General features: G+C 36.3%; 1 long non-coding RNA gene across 1 annotated transcript in view; it reads left to right on the top strand.

Moving 5' to 3' along the window:
• The window catches only part of LOC126954732 (uncharacterized), a 38806-nt gene that overhangs the window by 7091 nt on the left and 8350 nt on the right, over positions 1 to 23365 (top strand). The window contains exon 2 of the long non-coding RNA XR_007725709.1: positions 2804 to 2924. This is a non-coding gene — a long non-coding RNA (uncharacterized LOC126954732). The remainder of the gene's footprint in view (positions 1 to 2803; positions 2925 to 23365) is intronic.

Below are 23365 nucleotides of genomic sequence, written 5' to 3'. Positions count from 1 at the left end.
AGAAATAGATGTCAAAGATGACTCTAGTGTTTTTCCTGAGAAATTGAAAATGGCATAATTATTATTAACTAAGATGAAAATAATGTAAATAAAGCAAGTCTATGCTGGGAGAGATCAGGAGTTCAGTTTTATTCATGCTGTGTTTAAGATGTCCATTAACTATCTAATTGGAACTTTTAAATGATCAGTTGTGTATATATGCATCTGGAGTCAGAAGTCCAAACTAAAGATATACATTTGGAATCAACAGCTTTTATTGTTGTCTATTCAAAGTTATGAGACTAGATGAGATCATTCCAGAAAGTGAAGATTACCAAAGAAAGAGAGATTACCAAAAGTGAATGAGGACTCCATTTACTGTACCTTCAATTATTTAAAATCTTATAAATTGGTGCTGTCCAATAGAACTTCCTGCAGAGACAGAAACGTTCTATATTTGCACTATCTGAAATAGTAGCTATATTAGTTTTCTATTTCTACCACCACAAATTGTCTCAACTTTAGTGGCTTAAACAATATTAATTTATTATCTTATAAGTTCTGTAGATCAGAAATGCACCGTGGTCTCACTGGGCTAAAACCAAGATGTCACCATGGTTGCATTCCTTTTTGGAGGCTCTGGTGGAGAATCTGTTTCTTTGACTGATCCAACTTCTAGAGCCCAGTTGCATTCCTTGGCTTGTGGCTCCTTTCCTGCATCTTCAAAGCTAGCAAGGCATGTTGAGTTCTCACAGCTCATTACCCTGATCTTTTCTTCTGTCTTCCTCCTCCACTTTAAGTATCCTTGTGATTAGATTGGAACCTTTGTGGATAAGCCAGGATAATCTTCCCATCTCAAAGCCCTTGACCTTAATCACATGTACAAAGTCCCTTTTGCCATGTAAGGTAACATATCCATAGGTTCCAGGATTAGAATGCCTACATTTTTGAGAGGCCATTACTTTGCCTACCAGCACGACCACTATCACCATATGGTGATTGGCCATTTGAAACAATAGTGGAGTTGAGAAACAACATTATTTTATTTTAATTAATTTAAATGGAAAATGAAATACATATAGATAATGGCTACTTTATTGGACAGCACACATCTAGAAGAATGGGAGAGGAAATAGACTAGGGACATGTGGTATGATCACAGACCAATATTAAGAGCCTATGTATGATTTGTAGTTATGAATTTTAAGTAAGACTTTAGCATAGTTGTATTTCTACAGCAATGTTAACTACTGATGGCACCCTGTATTGGTCCATTCTCACACTGCTATAAGGACATACTTGAGACTGGGTAATTTATTTTAAAAAAGAGGTTTAATGGACTCACAGTTTCATATGGATGTGGAGGCCTCACAATCATGGTGTAAGGCAAAGAAGGAGTGAAGGCACATCTTACATGGCAGCAGGCAAGACAGCATGTGAGGGGGAACGGCCCTTTACAAAACTATCAGATCTCATGAGAACTCACTCATTATGACGAGATCACCATGGAGGTAACCACCTTCATGATTCATGATTCAATTACCTCCCACCAGGTCCCTCCCATGACATGTGGGATCATGAGAACTATAATCCAAGATGAGATTTGGCTGGGGACACAGCCAAACCATATCACACCCATAAAATTGGCTTGAAGATACATTATCAAAAAATGATCATTATAAACCAAGGGAGAGAAAGGTTTTGAATTCAAGAAACCATGATGAGCAAAGAGACCAGAAAAATTTCTCTTAACTCTAAATAATTATTGAGGCTACCACTCCAAAAATTAATATAATTTTTTTTTTAGATGAAGTCTCACACTGTCACCTGGGCTGGAGTGCAGTGGTGCAATCTCGACTCACTGCAGCCTCTGCCTCCTGGGTTCAAAGGATTCTCCTGCCTCAGCCTCCCAGGTAGCTGGGATTACAGGCGCCCACCACCATACCCAGCTAATTTGATGTATTTTTGGTAAAGACAAGGTTTCACTATGTTGGCCAGGCTGGTCTCAACTCCTGACCTCAAGTGATCCACCCGCCTTGGCCTCCCGAAGTGCTGGGATTACAGGCGTGAGCCACCATGCTCAGCCCAAAATATCTTAAGTAAATGGGGTTTCACCATATTGACCAGGCTGTTCTCGAACTCCTAACCTTGTAAGCCACTCACCTCGGCCTCCCAAAGTGCTGGGATTACAAGCGGGAGCAACTGTGCCTGGCCATATAATTTTTAAAAGAAAATTCATTAAACAAAGGACCCACAATATAATAAACAATTCCAAACTATCAAAAGCCAAATGATTAATTCTTGACACTGAGGAAATAAATGGATTATTTTGTTTCAAATTTCAGAACAACCAGTACAATAAGAGAAATAAGATATTCAATTTGCAAATCATTAGAAAGAAGTAACAAAGTTATAAACAGGGAAGTATTTTTAAACGACATTTGAAAACCCAAACAAAAGAAAACATAACACACGATGGCAGCAAAAAGTTTAAACATATTATGATTACAATTATGATTAGATAAGTTCCCCTGTCAAAGACAAAGAACAGTAATTAGTTGTTTGTAAGAGGTACACTTAAATTAAATGACACACAAAGGTAAAAACTGAACAAGGGAATGAGAAGCAAAACAATATGTAGAAAGAGATTTCAGCAGAAGTGGGAGTCATTCTTTCCAGTATAGGTTTGAATTCACAATACCTGTGGGGCCCGAAAAAGCTCAAATTAAAATTTAATGTAAAGTGATCTCCAATTAGTAGTTCCCCAAGATGCCTTGCAAAATAGGCAATACAAATTCATTCTTGTTTTTCTTTTCCCCACAAGATTGGTGTCATTGTGACTGGCTGCTACCTCCCCATGAGTCTTCTAAAATAAAACCTGCAAATTCACATCTTCCCCATGCTTCCAGAGAATGCATATTCTTCGTTTGAAAAAAGAAAACCAGGTATGGTTGCATGTGCTTGCAGTTCTAGCTACTCAGGAGTACTCAGGAGGCTGAGGTAGGAGGATCACTTAAGCCTAGGAGTTCAAGTCCAAGTGTAAGCAAGACATATGGAGACCCTCTTTCTGGGGGCGGGGCGCGGCGGGAAGAGGACAACACTTAGGGGAACAGATATATGCAAAGAGGGACAATAGAATTATCAACTTATAACAAGGAAAAGAATGACCACCAGACATTTGTAAAACATCAATAGCACAAAAGAGAAACACAACCAGGTTGTAATTTTTTGGTCAAAGGTCTATAAAATGCTGGCTAATTTTGAGGATATAGTGCAAAAAAAAAAATACGATTTTGTTAACAACAACAAAAAGATAAGAAATGCCAGGAGAAAATTAAAACCTCTATACTAAAATAATGGTCCTAACATTAAGCAAAGTAAAATGTGGTATGATTTTGAGTGGTCAGCAGAGTGTAAGAATAAATAATCTATTTGCACTTGATACTTTCGGCTGTCACAGAGGTCATAGAATGGGGCTTATTGAGAAGGAAAGGTAAATGCTAGCACACTAACTGGCTCAGAAGTGAATAAAAGTGCAGTTTGCTCAAACAACTATGTAGGAACAAGTCTAATAATTTGATGTAAAAATGGGCAGAAGATTTGAATAGATATTTCTCAGAAGAAGACATATGAATGGCAAACAGGCATATGTAAATGTGCTCAACATCATCGATCATCAGAGAAATGTAAATCAAAACTACAATGAGATATAATCCAACTCCAGTTAAAATGGCTTTTATCCAAAAATCAGGCAATAACAAATGCTGGTAAGGATGTAGAGAAAAGGGAACCCTTGTACACTGTTAGTGGGAATGTGAATTAATACAACCACTATGGAGAACAGTTTGGAGGATCCTCAAACAACTAAAAACAGAGCTACCATATGATTCAGCAATCTCACTGCTAGGTATATACCCAAAAGTATATTGAAGAGACTCTGCACTCCCATATTTGTTGCAGCACTGTTCATAATAGCCAAGATTTGGAAGCCACCTAAGTGTCCATCAACAGATGAATGGAGAAACTGTGGTACATATACACAATGGAGTACTATTCAGCCATAAAAAAGAATGAGATTCTGTCATTTGCAGAACTGGAGATCTTTATGGTAAGTTAAATAAGCCAGGCACAGAAAGACAAACATATTTTCACTTATTTTTGGGATATAAAAGTCAAAACAATTAAACTCATGGAGATGGAGAACAGATAGATGGTTACCAGAAGCTAGGAGGAGGAATTGGGAGGGGGGCATTGGTGATGGTTAATGGGTACAAAAAAATGGTTAGAAAGAGTAAATAAGACCTAGTATTAGATAGGACAACAGGAGAATTATAGTCAAAAATAATTTATTTGTACATTTCAAAGTAACTAAAAGAGTGTAATTGTATTATTTGTAACACATAGGATAAATGCTTGAGGTGATGGATACCCCATTTACCCTGATGTGATTATTACACATTGTATGCCTGTACCAAAAGATCTCATGTACCCCATAAATACATATACCTACTATGTACCCACACTAATTAAAAATTTAAAAAATTTAAAGAAATTACAGTTTGTTGGTTTTGAGTATTTGACCAAATTTTTTACTAAGCACAGATGTATTAAATATAATTTTATTGTCTTTTTGATATTATAATAATGAAGGTATCTACACAGAAGTCTGAGATGAGAAGAAAATGATATAATATGCACCTACTACATGGTGGGTAGTTTATATACTAAAGTTATTGTTATGAGAAAGAATGGCTTAGGAATATTATTTTAAATTACTAAGGAGTGTTAAAAAAAATACCGAAAGCAAAAATGACAAAGGCAAGAAGAAACAGTAGATAATGTGAGTAAATCTTAATCTTTCCAAGAGAAGAGACAGTTCATAATGTCTAAAATTGTTAAACCATAACATAGAGATATAGTTATCTTACTCATAGTTAAGGAGATAACTACTATAGCACAAAATAGTGCCAAAAGTGGTTGCCTCTGGGAAATATGATTATAGATATTATAATATTTTGGACTGTCAAAATCTGCTTTTAAGACTGAGGAAATACAGATAGGACAATGTTTATTTGAAATTTGTATCCTCAGGGAATGTAAAGAAATTAATGTATCCACAAAATAATAATAGCTGCTATTCAAAAACAGTTTTCATGAAAGTTAAAATAGTGATAGTCTTCTAAAAATTTTGTTAGTTTTGGTTTTATCTTTAATCTGAGTTACGTAGAAAAGTGTTTATTTCAAATTAGGCAAGCTTATTTTATGCCTTTTTCTGTCTTTTTTTCTATCAACTAGAGTTTTATTGTGTTCAGAAAATGCCATGCATTAAAAGATTACTTTTGAGAATTTCTAGAGATTTTCTTTGTTGCTAAAGAGATTTTTGTAATTGTTACATGGGATTTTAAAAAGAATGTAAATTATCCTTTTTGTCAAGTATAATGATTTCTGAAACCTAGCTGTGTCAGAATACTGTATAATACTGTAATACTATGTTGTTTTTGGCTATGAGTAATTATTTCTTAGAGTGGTATGTTAAAGCCTCGACCCTTGTGACTTTATCTGTTTCTCTCTCTACATCTAAACATCTCCAAGAAATGTTATTTGCAGTACCAAGACCATAACTATTATGTATTTAATCGAAATAAAATATTTCAGCCCTTTGTAATTCACCTTGAACTTTATTTTGTTAAACATAATTGTAGTCAATTATACAACCTTTGATTATCAATCCCTAGATACACTTTTCTAATCCACTATAATTGTTTCAAAATAAAAGAAGAAGGGAAGGTTGTAGTAAAACCCTCCCAAAACTCCTCCTCCATAAAAGTAATGAGGATACTGGCAAAAAAAAAAAAAAAAAAAAAAAAAAAGTCAAAATCAACTTTTCAGAATCCTGGAAACTAACTGAAGTTTTCCAACAATCTGAGGAACTTTTATTTTAGAAAAATAATCAGATCTTGGTAACAATGAGCTTTGTGGTGCTTGAACTTACTTTATGCCCATTCAAATTCATGATATCCTTTAAGACCAACAGATTCACACCCACAGTAACTGAAAAACAACAGCCTAGTAGTCACTGGGTGGGAAGAAGGGTTTGGAAATCACCCAAATCCACATGCAAAATGACCATTTGACCTGTATGGAAGCTACCTGAAAAACTTCATTCTCAAGGTTTGTTATTATTTTATTTAGTTAGTTATTTAGAGAAAGAGTCTCACTCTGTCACTCAGGCTGGAGTTCAGTGACATGACCTTGACTCATTGCAGCTTTGACCTCCTAATTTCAAGTGATCCTCCCACCTCAGCCTCCCAAGTAGCTACGACTGCATGTGCTTGACCAACACCTGCTAATTTTTTTTTTTCAGAGACAGGGGTCTTGCTATGTTGCCCAGGCATGTCTCAATTTCCTAGCCTCAAGTGTTCCTCACACTTTGGCCTCTCAAAGTGCTGGAATTATAGGTGTGGCAGGTTTATCTTTATTTGGCCTGACTTAGAGCTTTCTCTGTGAGAATAGCCATATTCCCAGGTGTGTGTCTAAAGCAACTATTGGCAATTGTTGAACAACACAGCTTCCTTAAGCAGAGATCCCATTTAGGGCTAATAAGTGGCTAGGAAACTTAAAAGGAAAAACTGGGGAATGAAAGGACTTTAGAGGATAGTTAAAAACTCCACACATTCCTGGGAATCTAGAAGGCCACATGCATGTGCAGGACTGCGAACATGTACAGAAAACACTGGAGAAGGTCTTAATTGCTCACCTATGACTGACCTTTAGTTGCTATAAAATCAAGAAGTAAAGGTTATGGCAGAACTGTAAGTTGTCTGAAGTGTTGAAGATGTTCCTGAACATAAACACAGAGTCTGTCAGCAAAGGCTGTGAGACTTATTGGTTCAAGGTATGTAAGGAGATCCCTGTCCAATCACTAGCTGATGAGTAAATTAAAGAATACAGACTTGACAGAATTAGTACAGGAAAGTCACAAACAAATAAAAGGAAAATAAAGAGAGGCACAACAACTAGCAACAGGAGCAAGTCCTGGAAGTCCTATTTCCATCTGATTTCCAGAGTTGTCACAGTATGTTTATTTTAAATGTCTCACTTTTCAGTAAAAAATCTTGAGATACCCAAATAAATGAGATAGAGGTACGCCCCATATATAGGGTGTGGCGGGTAGGGATGGAGGAATAAATAATCAATAGAAACTATCCCTGAGAAAGACTACTGGACTATTAAGACCTTGGACTTACTAGTCGAAGATTTTAAATCAGCTATTATAAATACCTTTGAGAACTAAAGGAAACCATGATTTAAAAATTAAATAAAAATATGAGACTATCTCAAATAGAAAATATCAATAAAGTGGTAGAAATAATTTTAAAATAAAGTAGAAATAATGCACTTAAAAATTAAAGTAAATGATATAAAAATTTTACTAGAAGGACTCAAAAACAGATTTGAAATGGCAGAAGATGGAATCAATGGAGCTAAAGATAGATCAATTGAGATTATCAATTCTAAGGAACACAAAGAATTATGAATGAAAAAAATTGAGCAGAGCCTCAGGGATATGTGGGACATCATCAAGCACACCAACATAGGCATGATAAACTCCCAGAAGGATTGGAGCGAGAGAAAGAGGCAGAAAGAATATCTGAATAAATCATAGTGTGAATTGTTTCCTATTTGATAAAAAAACACTAATTTGCACATTCGTGAAGATTAAGGAACTCAAAATAGAATCAACTAAAAGGGATCCACACCTAGACAAATCATAGTAAAACTGTGAATAGCCAAGGACAAAGAGAGAATTTTGAGAACAACTCATCACCTATAAGTGATCATCAATAAAATAATTCCTATCTGAAACTATGGTGGCCAGAAATAGAATGACATTTTCAGTGTTGTAAGAAAATGATTGCCAATAAAGAATTGTACATCCAAAGAAATTTTCCTGTGAAAATAAAGGAGAAAATTAATTCCCAGACAAAAATTCTGAAAAATTAATCCCTAGCAGACCTGCCCTAAAAGTATACTAAATGGGGGTTTCTAGGCTGAAATGAGACATACCAAAGAGCAACTTGAATTCACATAAGACACAAGGAATACTGTTAAAGGTTAACTACATAAATAAATATAAAAGACATTATAAATATATTTTTATTAGTAACTCTTTTCTTCTATCTGATTTAAAAGGCAATGGCATAAAGCAATAATTATAATAAAGTGTTGATGGGCTTATAATGAATATACCAATAACTTAAATGGATTTTGCATTGAAAAATTATTAATGAATTTATTTATAGATTAAATGTTAATACAGAAATTAAAGTAGACTTCCTCATCTTTACATGAGATATTTATAGAGACATATATATCACAATTAATAATAAACTATCAAATGTTATCAAATAATAAACTATCAAACTCTCAAATATCAAAATAATAAATAAAACAAGAATTGTGACTACCATATTACTGTTATCATTCAGTGTTTCTGTATTTTCTAGTGCATTCAGCCAGACTAATAAAAGAAAAATAAAGAGATAATTATTACAAAGGAAACCACAAAGCTGCAATTATTTCAAACAATGATTTAGAAATACAAGCTTATTAGAAAATAATTTTAATGAAAACCCCCACAAAGTTAGTACTAGTAGCCTAAGTAGGTGAATTGACAAGATATTAGCTAAATATACAAAACCCAAATTTTCATATACACAAGTCATTACCAACTAGATAATACTGAAAAGCAAATATGTAACTCACAATAGTACCAACTGCATAAAGTATCTGTGAATAAATAAGAGCCCAGAATGAAATGTTTGCATCCTCTATGGTAGATTAAGTATCAATAAACATCCAGTAGAAATCAGCATATCAGGAAAATAGTACTTGTAAGTCAATAAGATAAAAGACACACAATACAGTAGCAAAAAAGCAGAAATACACACGCAAAATTTCCTAGATTAAATAATTGATAGTGAACAATAAACCACTTTAAAAGTTATGAAAGATGATCAAGCTTGCAAATAAACCAGATCCCATTCCTGGTATAGTTATGCAGTTCAATATGGTAAACACTAGTCACATGTGGCTTTTTACATTTAAATTAAATAAAAATAAAAATTTAATTTCTTAATCGCACCACCCAAATTTCAAGTGCTCAGTAGTCATATATAGCTAGTGGCTACTATATTAGACATCATAGATATAGAGCATTTACATCAATGTAGAAAATTCTATTGGGCAGAACTTGTCTATGAGATTTAAATTGGTTATGTGGGAAATGGGCCCTGGTTCACTATTGGTGGGAGTGTAAATGTGTCCAGCTTTTATAGAGAGAAATGTGGCAATATTTGTAAAAGTTAAAAATGGATTAAGAACATTATTTTCTTGGGAGTTATAATCATATTTGTACATATGTACAAAAAGATAGTAAAAGGACACTCATAGCATTACTATAAAATACATAACAAATAATTGGAAATACTCTAAATAACATTGATAAATATAGTTAGCTAAATTACATAACCTATTAAGTGAAAAAACAAGTAACAAAACAATATACACAGTATCATATTATGTGTGTATGTATGCGCGTGCATTTGTGATATGGTGAGACTTTGTGTCCCCACCCAAATCTCATCTTGAATTATAATCCCCATAATTACCATAATCCCCACGTGTCAAAGTGGAGGTAATTGAATCATAGGGGCAGTTTTCCCCATGTTGTTCTCATGATAGTGAGTGAGTTCTCACGAGGTCTGATGGTTTTATAAGCGGCTCTTCCCCCTTTGCTCTGCACTTCTTCCTTCTACCTTGTGAAGAAGGTGCCTTGCTTTCTCTTACCTTTCCCAATGATTGTAAGTTTCCTGAGGCCTCCCAGCCTTGCGGAACTGTGAGTCAATTAAACCTCTTTCCTTTATAAATTACCCCATCTTGGGCAGTTCTTTATAGCAATACAAAAATGGACTAATGCAATTTGTAAAATCTGTGTGTATTTGTAACTGGAAGAAATAGGCTTTCAAGGATGCTCGATAAACTTTTATGATAGTATTATATAATAGTCAACCTTAGAAAGAGTTGAAATTTAAAATATACTGTCATGTTTTGCTCTTTTGCAGTGTTAGAGTTTCATTCCTTTCATAATTAAAAAAAAGAAGTTTAAAGAAACCATAGTAGTAGAAGCAGTGCCCTAAGTATTTTCGCCACCATTTTAGAGGTTTCATCCATTTCAGAGAAATAGTTAACATTGTCACAAACCCTAAGAAAATTATTAGTGTCATACACCCACTTTCTTCAAGTAATGGCTGCAATTCAGATATGGAATTCTGGATAATAAAAAACTATACACACTTAAGAAAGAAACATAAAAAATACTTTTATATTTTCTAATGTATTACCAAGTTCAGTGAATTCGAATAGAATGCAAACTGTGGCTTGATTTTATCTATACTGAAACAACAGCAATTTTTCATCTTTAACTGTTGTGTGTGCTGTTAACTTTAAGCCTGATTCATCTCTTGAGGACTGAGGTGACATACTCACTCATGTAGAACTCTCTTAGAATACAGCCAAGAGCATGGAAAACAAATCTAACTGTTTTTGTAAAAGTGAGAAATATACATATATTATTTTAGCTGGAACCTTCAGTCAACTGGTAGAAAAATTGAAATTTCATTCTAATATCAGAACTTAACAGTTAAAGCATTAAAAAATATATATCAGATTCTCCTTTAGTATACACAAATGATTTCTTGTGGGTATGAGCATTTTATATCCTATATGTCCCTATCACTTTTCCTGTCAATTTTAATAATTTTAGCATGTTTTTGATAAAAGTCACAGCTAACATTTACGAAGAATTTAATTTTACTATATGAATAACCATTTTTGTATTTTCTCATTTAAATTTAATTGGTATACTTTCTAAGAAAATGCTGTCTTTGTGCTGTTAATATCATGATGCTGATTATGAAATACATTGGACGAAACAGTAAAGTAGTAAGATGTATTTCTAAGACGTCTTCTCTTAAACATTTTCAATATTTCTCTCCCTATTTTTATTTACTGTCTTCCTCCCGCCGTAACCCAAGCGTTCTGTGTTGTTTCCCACTGCAATGGCCCATGAAGACCCGTTCTTTCTCAACATGGCTTAATGTTTCCTTCTACGGAATTTAGTTATCCCGTCTCTTATCACCTCAGAATGTTGGTTTCAGCTAGTTTTCTGTTTGGAAGCAGTATAAATAGTGGTAACAAAAAGCTTTCTTTTGAGGTATTTACATCTAAATGTACTCATGCAACCAATAGGAATGAAAACATAATGGCAAAGTCACAGAGAAAGAAGCCAGTCAACAAGGTAGAGCATTTTGAGATGGGGATGTCTGGGGTCCTTTAAGACATTACTCAAAAGCCTCATTAGCCCTGTATGATGTTTCATACTGGATATTCTAATTAGTATGTCTGCAGTGTGTTTTATTTATAAATGTTGAATTTTTCCCATTATATTTCAAAAAAGATGTGATGGATATATTATTACCTACAACATTATTCTTTTCTATAGACAGTATGACCTGATTCATACAACCTCTTAAAGGCATTTCTGTCACAGAGCAGCAAGAGAAAACTGATAGCAGAAATCCTAAATTCTAGTTACTTACTCAAGCTTGTTCCCAATTTCTTTTTCTTTTTTTTTTTCTTTTTTTTAGACAAAGTCTCACTCTTGTTCCCTAGGCTGGAATGCAATGGCGCGATCTTGGCTCACCGCAACCTCTGCCTCCTGGGTTCAAGAGATTCTCCTGCCTCAGCATCCCGAGTAGCTGGGATTACAGGTGCCTGCCACCAAGCCCAGCTAATTTTTGTATTTTTAGTAGAGATGGGATTTCACCATGTTGGCCAGGCTGTTCTCGAACTCCCAACCTCAGGTGATCCTCCCACCTTGGCCTCCCAAAGTACTGGGATTACAGGCATGAGCCACCATGCCCAGCCACCCAATTTCAAGGTTATATATCAACAGATACTTTCTTAAATTATTACATGAAAGGATTTTGTGAAAATCTATATTAGTATAAAGAATTACAAACACTGCCCAGAAAAAAATAGTCATCTTTATAAAAGGCTATAAATACAAAATACAAGCAATCCCAGAGCTAAAAGAGAAAAGGCTACTTAGATGCCAAGCATCTCTCCTCAAAAATATGTTTAAATTTGTATTACAAAACCAACCTAGAACTAGGACATTGTATGTTTTTCTGCAGCTCTGCCGGTGACTATGTGTTGCCTGAATCAACAAATATCTTTGGGCTTCCTTACGTCATTTGTGAAATGATGGAGCTTGAATAATAGAATTTCAGCTCAGCTGAACCATTGTATGAGTGGAGGTTCCTCTCCCTCTCAGTCTAGATTTAAAAAATTAAACTGTTTGAGCTAATTGTAGATTTACACACAGTTGTACAAAGTAAGACAGAGAGATCCCATATACCAGTTACCCAGTTCCCTTTAGTGGTAACACAAATACAGTGCACAAATATAGTATAATATTACAACCAGAATACTAGCATTGGTTCAGTTAAGATACAAAAACAGCTCACTATTTTTTTAATTTCTGAGTATTAATCAGGAAAATTTTTGAGAGCTTACTGTATGGCGTGTTTTACATGCTTTATTTCATTTAGTTCTAATTATACACCACTTTGAAGATAAGGCTCAGCTAAAAGCAGAAGAATCGGGTTCAAGGTCTGCTTGACTTCACAGCCCTTATTCTTTCTATTCAGCATGCTGCCCCTCAAAGATCTTTATCATTGCTTCACATAGCATTACACTGTGCCACATGTATCACTAGAAATATATGTACATTATGTGCCTCTGTTTTCCTCAGGAAAACTTTGTTTGCAAAGTTTTACAGAGGCACAGGCCTGGGAAGATTTAAAACATATCCAGGTCTAGGTCACCCCCCCTACATCGGTCATTTGGCCAGGATTAAATTTGCAGCATCTATCTTCAAGGCTCCCTTCTTTCTTTTCTGCCTTTTACACCATAGCCTCATTTTCTGAATAATAAATGATGGCAGAACACAGCACAGAAAGAAGGGACACTTTGAAAGGAGTCATTTATATGTTCCAGGGAGGAAAAGCACTTTTACAATCAAATCTACTCTGATGAGTTCCTTATTTCTATAAAGTAAACAAAATCACACTTACTTTTCTATGAAGATATAAATGCAAAATTGAAAACCCTGCTGATTAGACAGTCTTCTACCATCCCCTACCAATCTACTAGAGTACAAATACCAAAGTCTTTCCAAGCCTCTAGGGACTCTTAAACCATTGTAGCTTGAGTCCCTTAGAAGTAACACTGGAGTAACAATTAATTTACACAATAAATATATATTGAGGGTCTGCCAAATGTCAAAGTTAAAATACTGAGTACATATGGTGAACCAGAAAGATACAGCTCTTCCGTGATATATATGGAGCATAAGTATATATTTATTTCATAATGAATGATTTCATACAAATATAAATTATACAAATTATATTTGTATAATTATATAAGTAGACACATATTTGCATGTTATATACATTATGGAGGGGATTCATGAGGCATTATAATAACATATAAAAGGGCAACTTAATAGAATATGAAAGTTCAGAGAAAATTTCTTTGAGAATAGAACATCAGACTTGGAAACTGAAGAATGGGAATAGCTTCTGTACTTGGACAGAAGCCTGTGACCTGGGGACTGGTATCTTTTGAGCGGCTAAATGCTTGCTCATTCCACTGACCTGGGGATTATTCCTGGATGTACTCTGTGTCCTTCTCTGGGGCTTTCAGCCGGAACACTTACACATGGCATGGCCTCTCCATGTGACCTGGACTTCCTCACAACATGGTGGCTGGATTTCAAAGATGAGGAGAGAAATGGAATGTGAGCGAGGTAGAAGCAGTATCACCTATTATGCTGCAGTGCCCTAGACTAGAAAGTCACTTGGAATCACTCATATTTCATTTTTTTAATGTAGTCACAAAGGCCAGCCCACTTTTATGGGGAGGAGAAATAGACTTTACACCTTGATGAGGAGTGGTGATACTGTGGAAGAGCATTAAAACAGCAAACATCGTATTTTTAGAAATTTTGGGGAAATGCAATCTACCTGAAATAACTATCATAGTTCGAACCTATAAAACAGAGTACAGTTCAGCTGCCACCTTTTAGCCAAGTGAGGAAAAGCTGCAAGTCCATTTTGTAGAGCCAAAAATGCAAAACCTAAATTTTCATTCTAGATTTTTATGTTCAGTAAAAATGCAATTTTCTCACATATATATTTTATATATTCATTTCCACTTGTTCAACTATGTGTGAAATATCAATTATATTTCAATTTCAATCTCTCGGAATTAAGTGAATAAAGGGCAGATTTACAAATAGATTTTATCAAGTATTAACTGTTTTCCACTTTCTGCCACTTTGACCAAAAAATCATTGGCCTTCTAAATGAATTTACTCCATTCATTTTAACCCATGCCCCCTTCCTTTTCTTTTGGTTATCTCTGTCTGCCACTTTACTTATTACTGTCTGAGAAAACATAATCTTATGACTGCAACAAATGTATTCAACTGTCCTAGTAGAAAGATTCCTAAGGGAAGATGGATGGGAATAAACAAAGTGAAAAGAGAAAACACCAATGTGGCTAGTGGTTGCATGCAGGGGCTCTGATGTCAACCACCTGAGTTTGAAATCAAGCTCCAAAATTTACCATTTGTGAGACTTGATTTACTTAACCTTTTTTTAACCTTGGTTTCCTTTATGTAACAAAAAGGGTTATTATAATAGGGTCAAGCAAGTTGAGTTATTTAAGTATAAAACTAAATAAAGCTTATAAACCATGCCCAGTGTTGGGCATATTTAAGTCCTTGGGAAAAGATAGCTGTTACAGCAAAATTATTTACATTAATAAGAAAAAGTGGTACCTAGTTTACCTATCCAATGAAGGTAAGCACATAGGGAAATGGATATGGGATTATTATCATATGGTGTGTCCTCAGACATTCAGCTTTTCAGTACAGCAGGCTTCAGATAGCCCTGAGATAATCAATTAGTATCATCGGGAATACAGCATGAGGGCCAGTGACGTTGGCCTCTTTGTATACCTAGACCTCTCATAGTTTTTCCCACCAAATCTGATTGGGTTAGCTTCATTATCATCTACAATGGTCTCTGCATTTCCACCTAGACAGTTACTTTAGCTGTGTCCAGTAAATTGAGGTTTGTTTGCTTTTATCACACTAGCCCAAAGACAGAATTGTTTGTGCTTCAAAGGAGACTACAGGCTTAGCAGCCTCCTAGAATTTTGTAAATTCTCTCTGAAAATAGGCATGTTTGTTCGGAATGGAATATACAGCTGGGTTCCTGTCGATCTCAGAAGAGATGGGGAATCTCTTCCTCCACTGCCCTTGCCATCACTGTCAGCCATCAAACATTTGAAAATCACCCCACTATGCTGTAGCTGCTATTGCTTGGCCTCCTGCCCTGATGACGGTTAAAACCTGCATTATCCATTGCTGATTATCTTGCGCTTCTCTTTGGCATCCAACATCAACCTGCTTCACCTCCTTATTTTTTCAACCATCATTCAAGTGTAGACTCTTTTGGGATAAGAGTTATTTTGTCTTATTCTCCTATCAATAATGCTTTTTCCTTCTGTTCCTTGATCCCATCTCTTTTCTGTTCCTTCTAAACTCCTTCCCTAAGTCCACCATTCCATGATTAATGATCTCTAGAGATGGTTAAACTCTTTGCAAAGTACTTTACACATATTGGATTTAAATAACATTTCATTCTCCCTGAAAGACCCTGATTAATATTTTCTTCTTTCAAGCAAGACTGTGTGTTCTCCCATTTCTTACCTCTTAGCATTGAGAGTGAGGGTTTGAACACTCTATGCTCTTCATCATCATTTTCAGATCCTCATTCATCAGCCTTCTCATAAAACTGTCATGTGTCTCCATGGCTGATGCCAACAAGCTGTATTCTCTCCATCTCTATTAGGGCTAAGGAGCAATCCGGGAGCTGTTCTACAAATAGTGTTTAATTCTCTACTGCAGATGATATGGTTGTGTTCCAGAATCCTTAGAATTTATGCTGTGAAACTCCTACTAGGGCTTGTGAGAAATTCCACACAACATGTGTTTTTCCACCACAAATTATGTGTAACAATTTTAAGTTTGAAACTGTGAAGGATCTGAGACATTACTTCTAGATGAAAGAATACATCATTTGTTTGCAGATCATCTCAGCAGTGCCCCAATTCTCCTTTGGGCAACACAATGAGGGCCAGATATCACTTGTGCATGTAGAGGTTTTGCTACAGAAGAGGAATCCAAAAATTATGAGAATCAGAGCTTAAGTAGGGCATCTGGCACATCTATTCCTCCTCCTCCCTAGAGAAGGATTTTTGCTTTGCAATGTAAACAAATCTTCTCCAGAGAGAGGAAGAAAAAATTGATAGCTTTTCTTTACCATTTTGAAATATAAGCAAATGACTCCAGCGAGGATTTATCTTTCAGGTTCCTATTCAATTATCCTTTACTCAGAAATCCTGGATCATGCAGAAATGAAAAATATTAGTTGTTTCACAACACTATGGTCTAGATGGTACAGTTGTTCTCATAGCAGTCTGAATCTGCTGCAAGGCACTTTTCTACTCTGAATCCTATTCACATTTGGCTGTATTCCATGCCATCCACTGAAGGTTAGAGTACTATTCCCAGTGGTGGACTATTCTGTCTCTTGGACCCCAAGATGCTCTATTCTTAGTGCTGGGATGTGTGAGACGCAATAATTTGTCATTTATTTTCAAGGGGAAAATATTGCCCAGACCTTTGGGACTCTCAAATTTTCCAATGCAATTGGTCCTGATTCTTCATGGGGTTTATTTCCCATCTCCTGAAAGTCATGTGTTTAACCAAAATCATATTTTATTAACATATTTGCCACTTCTTGCTCATCTAGTCCTAAAACATGATGTTATCTATATAGTGGATTAATATGATATTCTGTAAATGTTTAGACAGTATAGATCTTTTCAGACTATGTTAGGACTGATGACAGAAGAGTTCACACAGTCTTGTGGGAAGACCATAAAAGTACATTGCTGTCTGTTTCAAATGAATTTAAACTTATTCTGGTCCTTCTTCTTAACAGGAGTGGAAATAAAAACATTTGCCCAAGTAATGGCCATATAGCACTCCATGTATTTGAGCCCATGTTAATTATTCCACATCCAGTACAGCAAACAGAATTTATCAGGTTGACTAGTGAACTAATCTGGGATATAATGCAGACCATCACCTTTGTATTTCTTAAGGCTTTAAAGGTGGCACTGATCTCTGCCATTCTCTTCAAGATACAGTATTTTTTTTTATTTACTAACTCAGCCAGTGGGAAAGGAGTTGGTGAGTTTCAGAGGTTTCCATGTAGCCTTCCTCACTACAATATATTCTCCCAATCAGGACAGAAACACCTGTGAGAGTTCTGATATCAATCCAGTATATCTACACCAATTACATAGTCAGGGCCAAGATCAGAGAAATGGCCACTCGTTGGTTCTGAGGAATTGGTGGACTCACTGTGTGACAACCCATGACAGTATTGCATGGATTATATACTCCACATTTGTGAGCATTTTAGACTTAGTCTAAGCCAACTTAGTGTCTAACAGTGCTTAAAATATTTTGTATTCCTCTTTTGTGTATGGTTACTTGTATGAATAACTATAAGTCCCTTTGTAGAAAGGCTGTGGGAATCACTTTCCTACATACTTGTCCATTTGCCTGTTCAGGCAGGGTTCTTTCTCCTGAGAACCCAGTTTGCCCTTCAGCTCATATGTTTCAGATCTGAAAATTGTCTCAGATATGGAAACAGACAAACATTTGAAGCATTTCATTAGTCCAGGTGTGCTTGGCCTTTTTGTCTAATTTATTTTGATTATATGAACTGAGTAATTTCGTTTTAGGTTACCAATCTATCTGCCTTTAGGGAAGCTGTGTTTTATTAACCATTTCCATGGTGTCCTGTAGTTCAGGACCCCAGATTGTCATGCCAGTCTTGCTGCTCAAGCTCATTGCTTTATTTATTTATTTATTTATTTATTTATTTATTATTTTTGAGATGGAGTCTTGCTCTGTCACCCAGGCTGGAGTGCAGTGGCACGATCTCAGCTCACTGCAACCACTGCCTCCCAGGTTCAAGCAATTCTCTGCCTCAGCCTCCTGAGTAGCTGGGATTACAGGCACCTGCCACTACGCCTGGCTAATTTTTGTATTTTTAGTAGAGATGAAGCTTCACCATCTTGGCCAGGCTGGTCTTGAACTCCTGACCTTGTGATCCACCCACCTCAGCCTCCCAAAGTGCTGGGATTACAGGTGTGAGCCACCACACCCGGCTGCTCATTGCATTATTTGTAACCTCCTTGCTTCAACAATAAAATGCCACCACCTACTATCTGTATTTTGGAATTCTGTCATTCTAATTCATATTATTGGCCCAGTTGTGTAACAGTTGAGCCCAGTTGTGTAACAGAATCTCCTGCTGTCTTTCTTTACCAACAGAGGAAAAGTCACTACTGAGTTTCTCAATGATGTTGGTGCCTCTCTCACTAGAGCATAATTTAGCACTTTGGTAAAAGAAGTGTCCTTCAACTCCACCCGTGGAATGTGATCAGATGGCAGATTTTCTAAGCTTACATTAATATTCACTGTAGCACGCCTTTTCCCATTTTCTGCCATTGCAGTTGCTCCATTTATATTTCAATTACTATGGGCCACTGCTGTCCCCAAAAACCTTGAAGTGCAATCCAACCAGCATATTAGCACAATCTCTTGGAGTCCTTGCCAGGTAATTAGACCTGCTATTATGGGAGAATACTACTATGTCAATAAACTCCTCATTATTCAGACTTTTGTTCCATCCATCCTCCAGTCTTTTAATCCAGGACCTGCAGGATCTAGTCCCATACATCATTTTCTGGTTGCTACTGGTACATGTTGCCTGGATCATGGAGCTTCTTTGGGATATAGTTCATTTATTCCATTTCCTCCTTTCTGTCTCAGTACTTCACCAGCCAGTTAATGTTGTGGTTTGATGCTACTTGTTGGTCTGCTGGTTAGGAAAGGAGGTGTGGCTAGATTCTTAGGTGGGGTTGCAAGCTAGAGACTGCTGCATTGTCTTCAACCAGGAGGAAAGTGATAGTATATAGCTGGAAGGAGTTGGACCTTCCTGTAAACCCAGAGAATTCGAGAGGATCTGGGGCTTCAACATTTTCTAGCCAAATGGAATCCTCACACTTCTCAGAGTCTCATCCCTTTTCAACAAGAGCCTTGGCTTGATGCAGTTGAGACTTTAGCCTTTTCTGGTGCTCTGCTACTGGCCCTGATCCTCTGTTTTTTTCTGTCTGTCTAAAGCTGTAAAAGATAACAGTTATTTTATATGCTGCCAACGAAGACCTCTGACTTTCACATTTTGCTTTTGAGCTGTGATTAATTACCCTCAACCTTTTGGTGTCTTTCTCCAATGCATCAGTTATGCTCAGCAAGAGCCATCTGATTCCATTGTCTTTATAATTAGTACTTGCACTGAACCTCTCAAAAGCCTGATACGTTGTACTAGCCTGTGCAGTTCCATTTTCTGGTGTTTTGTTCCATTTCAAATAAGAAAGCTAATAACCATCACTGGCATCAAACTTCATTTCTATCTTCTTGTTTGATACCTTTTTTCTTCACCAAGCAATATTTAAAATGAGTTGCAAGTACTTAGTTTAGTGTCTAACACAATGTAATTACTCTATTTATTGAACATATAAATATTAGATTTCTTTTATGGCCCGTGTGATGACTTTCACTAAATGCAATAATTGGTTGCTTGTAATATAGTGTAAATAGAATGAGGCTAATTTTAAGGGCTGACATTGGAATTAGGTTCTGTCCACTGGGATGAATTTGATTCACAATAAGAAATATATCACAAGTAAGCTAACAATTATTATTGATCTAAAACTGACTTGGTCAGGCCAATCTGATGTGTTGGGGGACTAATCTAGATGGCTCCAGGCTGCACCCCTTCTGTTTAAGCTTGTTGGAAGTAGACATTAGCATTCTTGGCAGAAACCTCTCCACATATTATAAAAAAAGCTACAGTGAGAGCTCTAGGTTAATTTTAAATCAACTGTGTAAACATTACTAGCATCAACAGTATTCATCACATGGCAAAGTTATCATGTTTACATACACACACATGCATATATTTTCTAATAAAATTGAATTGATTAGGACTCATAATGGATACCAGTGAAATTCCAGGAATGCTGCTTTAACCAGTGGAACATAATGGAATCAGTTTTCACAGCCTCCCTTATCTCTACTCACAGAAACCTCTACCTTTCTTTCCCAGTGCAATTCCTCTCAAGGCAGCATGGCATGCTATCACAGAGGGAGTGTTATTCTAACTTGTTTACATCCTTGAGGGTGAGGGTCAAGGGCTCCAAGTATGTTTTCCTTCTCCCAAAGAAAGAAAGGATGAGGAAAATGGAGTTTTGTGGAACTCCCTGGTGTTTCCACACATGCCATTTGGCTGTATACAAAATAGCAAGGCTTTCATCTCTCAGACATCCGTGCTTACTTCCTGTCTTCCATGCACTGCTGGTATCTGGCCCTTAATCTAAGAGCTCCTCTGAATGTAAAAGGATTCTATTGTATTTTCTGTCATCTCTGTTCTTGCTTGAGCCCCACTGATGTTGCCACAGCTCAGCAGTCAGCTGCTCCCACAATGAGAGCCTGTCTCTTCATCTTGCAATTTCCTGTTCTCCATTCTCCATTACCAAGATGCAACAAAGGGAATTCATTAAAAGAGTTAAGTGCTTGCTTATTATCAGAGGGGGGAGGGGACAAATTTAGCTATTTTTGACCACAGAGGTCTTTCACAAGAGCCACTGAAGTCAGATCTTTCCTCAGTTAACAGTAATCATAAAGAGTCACCCCCAATTTCTACTGATCACCTTATTATGCCACTATAGGATGAGCAGAAGAGTAACTATGGGTTTTTGCTATTATTTAAAAATCAAAAACATATTAAGTAATAATCTGAAGGACTCAGTGTCTTCTTTGTTCTTTGCTCACTTATGTGCCACTTGTATTGTCACTGAATTTCTTGGTAAGTTCTAAATATTAAAAGCAAATACGGCTGACACATGATTACCAACATTCCTGGAAAGCAAGTCAAATAACTTATTTATTAACTTCATCAAGTGCAGTTAGTAACAGAGTAAAATCCTTTAATCCAATAACAGTTAAAAAAAAAAAAAAAAACTCTAATACCGGCCAGGCACGGTGGCTCACGTCTGTAATTCCAGCACTTTAGGAGGACAAAGTGGGTGGATCGTCTGAGGTAAGGAGTTCAAGACCAGCCTGGCCAACATGGTGAAACCCTGTCTCTACTAGAAATACAAAAATTAGCTGGGCATAGTGGCGGGCGCCTGTAATCCCAGTTACTTGGGAGCCTGAGAGAGGAGAATTTCTTGGACCCAGGAGGCAGAGGTTGCAGTGAGCCAAGGCCGTGCCATTGCACTCCATCCTGGGCAACAAGAGCGAAGTTCCATCTCAAACAAACAAACAAACAAACAAACAAACTCTAATACCTACTAATGTGCAGAAGGAAACCCTAGCTTATTTCTAAAAAGACATCGAACCCATATATTTTAAATAAATGCATCAGTGTGTAGAAAGGTTATTTTCTTCTTTTATTCATACAATTAAGTTGTCCATTTTCTATAAAATTCAGTCAAGCTACATGATTACATTTACATCCCAGATTTTGCAAATGCATGGAGTGAAAAAAAAAATTAAGCAATTGAGCTGAGATTTTTTAAAAATCAAAGTGCATCCTTATAACGATAAAATTGAATACATTTTGTAACGCTCCTCTCTGTGTACTTCCGTGGAAGACTGAGCATGCCTTTTAGTTTTATTGCCCAGTAGGAGGATAACCTGCAACAAATATGAAATCTGAAAGATGTAACCATCAACTTTGATAGTCATTAGAACTGATCTAAAACTGACTTGTTCAGGCCAATCTGTTGTGTTGGGGGTCTAATCTGGATGGCTCCAGGCTGCACCTCTTCTGTTCAAGCTTATTGGAAATAGACACTAACATTCTTTTTTTTTTTTTTTTTTTTTTGAGACAGAGTCTCGTTCTGTCGCCCAGGCTGGAGTGCAGTGGCCGGATCTCAGCTCACTGCAAGCTCCGCCTCCCGGGTTTACGCCATTCCCCTGCCTCAGCCTCCCAAGTAGCTGGGACTACAGGCACCCGCCACCTCGCCCGGCTAGTTTTTTGTATTTTTAGTAGAGACGGGGTTTCACCATGTTAGCCAGGATGGTCTCGATCTCCTGACCTTGTGATCCGCCCGTCTCGGCCTCCCAAAGTGCTGGGATTACAGGCTTGAGCCACCGCGCCCGGCCTGACACTAACATTCTTGAGAGAAGCTTCTCCACATATTATAAAATAAGCTCCATTAAGAGCTCTAGGTTAATTTTAAATCAACTGTGTAAACATTACTAGCATCAACCATATTCATTACATGTCAAGGTTATCTTGTTTACATACACACACGCATATATTTTCTAATAAAATTGAATTGATTATGACTCATAATGGATACCAGTGAAATGAAATCTGAAAGATACATTCATCAACTTTGATAGTCATTGAAATTTAATTTGATAAACGATCACATTCTTTTGAGTTGTAGAATAACTCTTGGGTTAGTTTCTAGTTGTCAAGAGTTCTCCTTTTCTGGAAACTGTGAGATGTGACAGCATCTTCCTAAAAAGTATATTTATTTGTTTAATCTAGCTCCAGTTGGTGTCTGTTACCACAATAAAATGAAACTTAACTAATACTTTAAGTCTACTTTTGTCAACTAATACCTTATGTATGCCTTAAGCATATATATTTTCACATTGTAAACATTAATATCTATTTACATTTCTCCTGCCTACCAACAAGTGTAGAACAAATATTTTTCTCTGAAAATTTGCAGTCAGATTAAAATGTTTGCATTAACCATAATGACACAAAATTTCAAGTATCCATTCAAAATTTCTAGTATCCATTCCGAAAATGTCTGATTTAATATTACAGTTTACCAAAATAATATTGTTGAGAGAATATGTCCTTAATCTAAATATACAGAAGGTATTCTGTCAAAATATAATGAACTTAGTTTTAAATACATTCGAGTATTATATTTTAGGCAACTATATTCCTAGAAAGCTCATTTCTACTGCTCAGTGTACCACATTAATGTTCAATAATTCAGTGCTCTAGCAATGTAA

Source organism: Macaca thibetana, chromosome 5 (genome assembly GCF_024542745.1).
Source record: "Macaca thibetana thibetana isolate TM-01 chromosome 5, ASM2454274v1, whole genome shotgun sequence".
Classification (NCBI taxonomy): domain Eukaryota; kingdom Metazoa; phylum Chordata; class Mammalia; order Primates; family Cercopithecidae; genus Macaca; species Macaca thibetana.
Note: the sequence above shows the minus strand (reverse complement) of the source record. Positions and strands in the feature narration are given on the sequence as shown.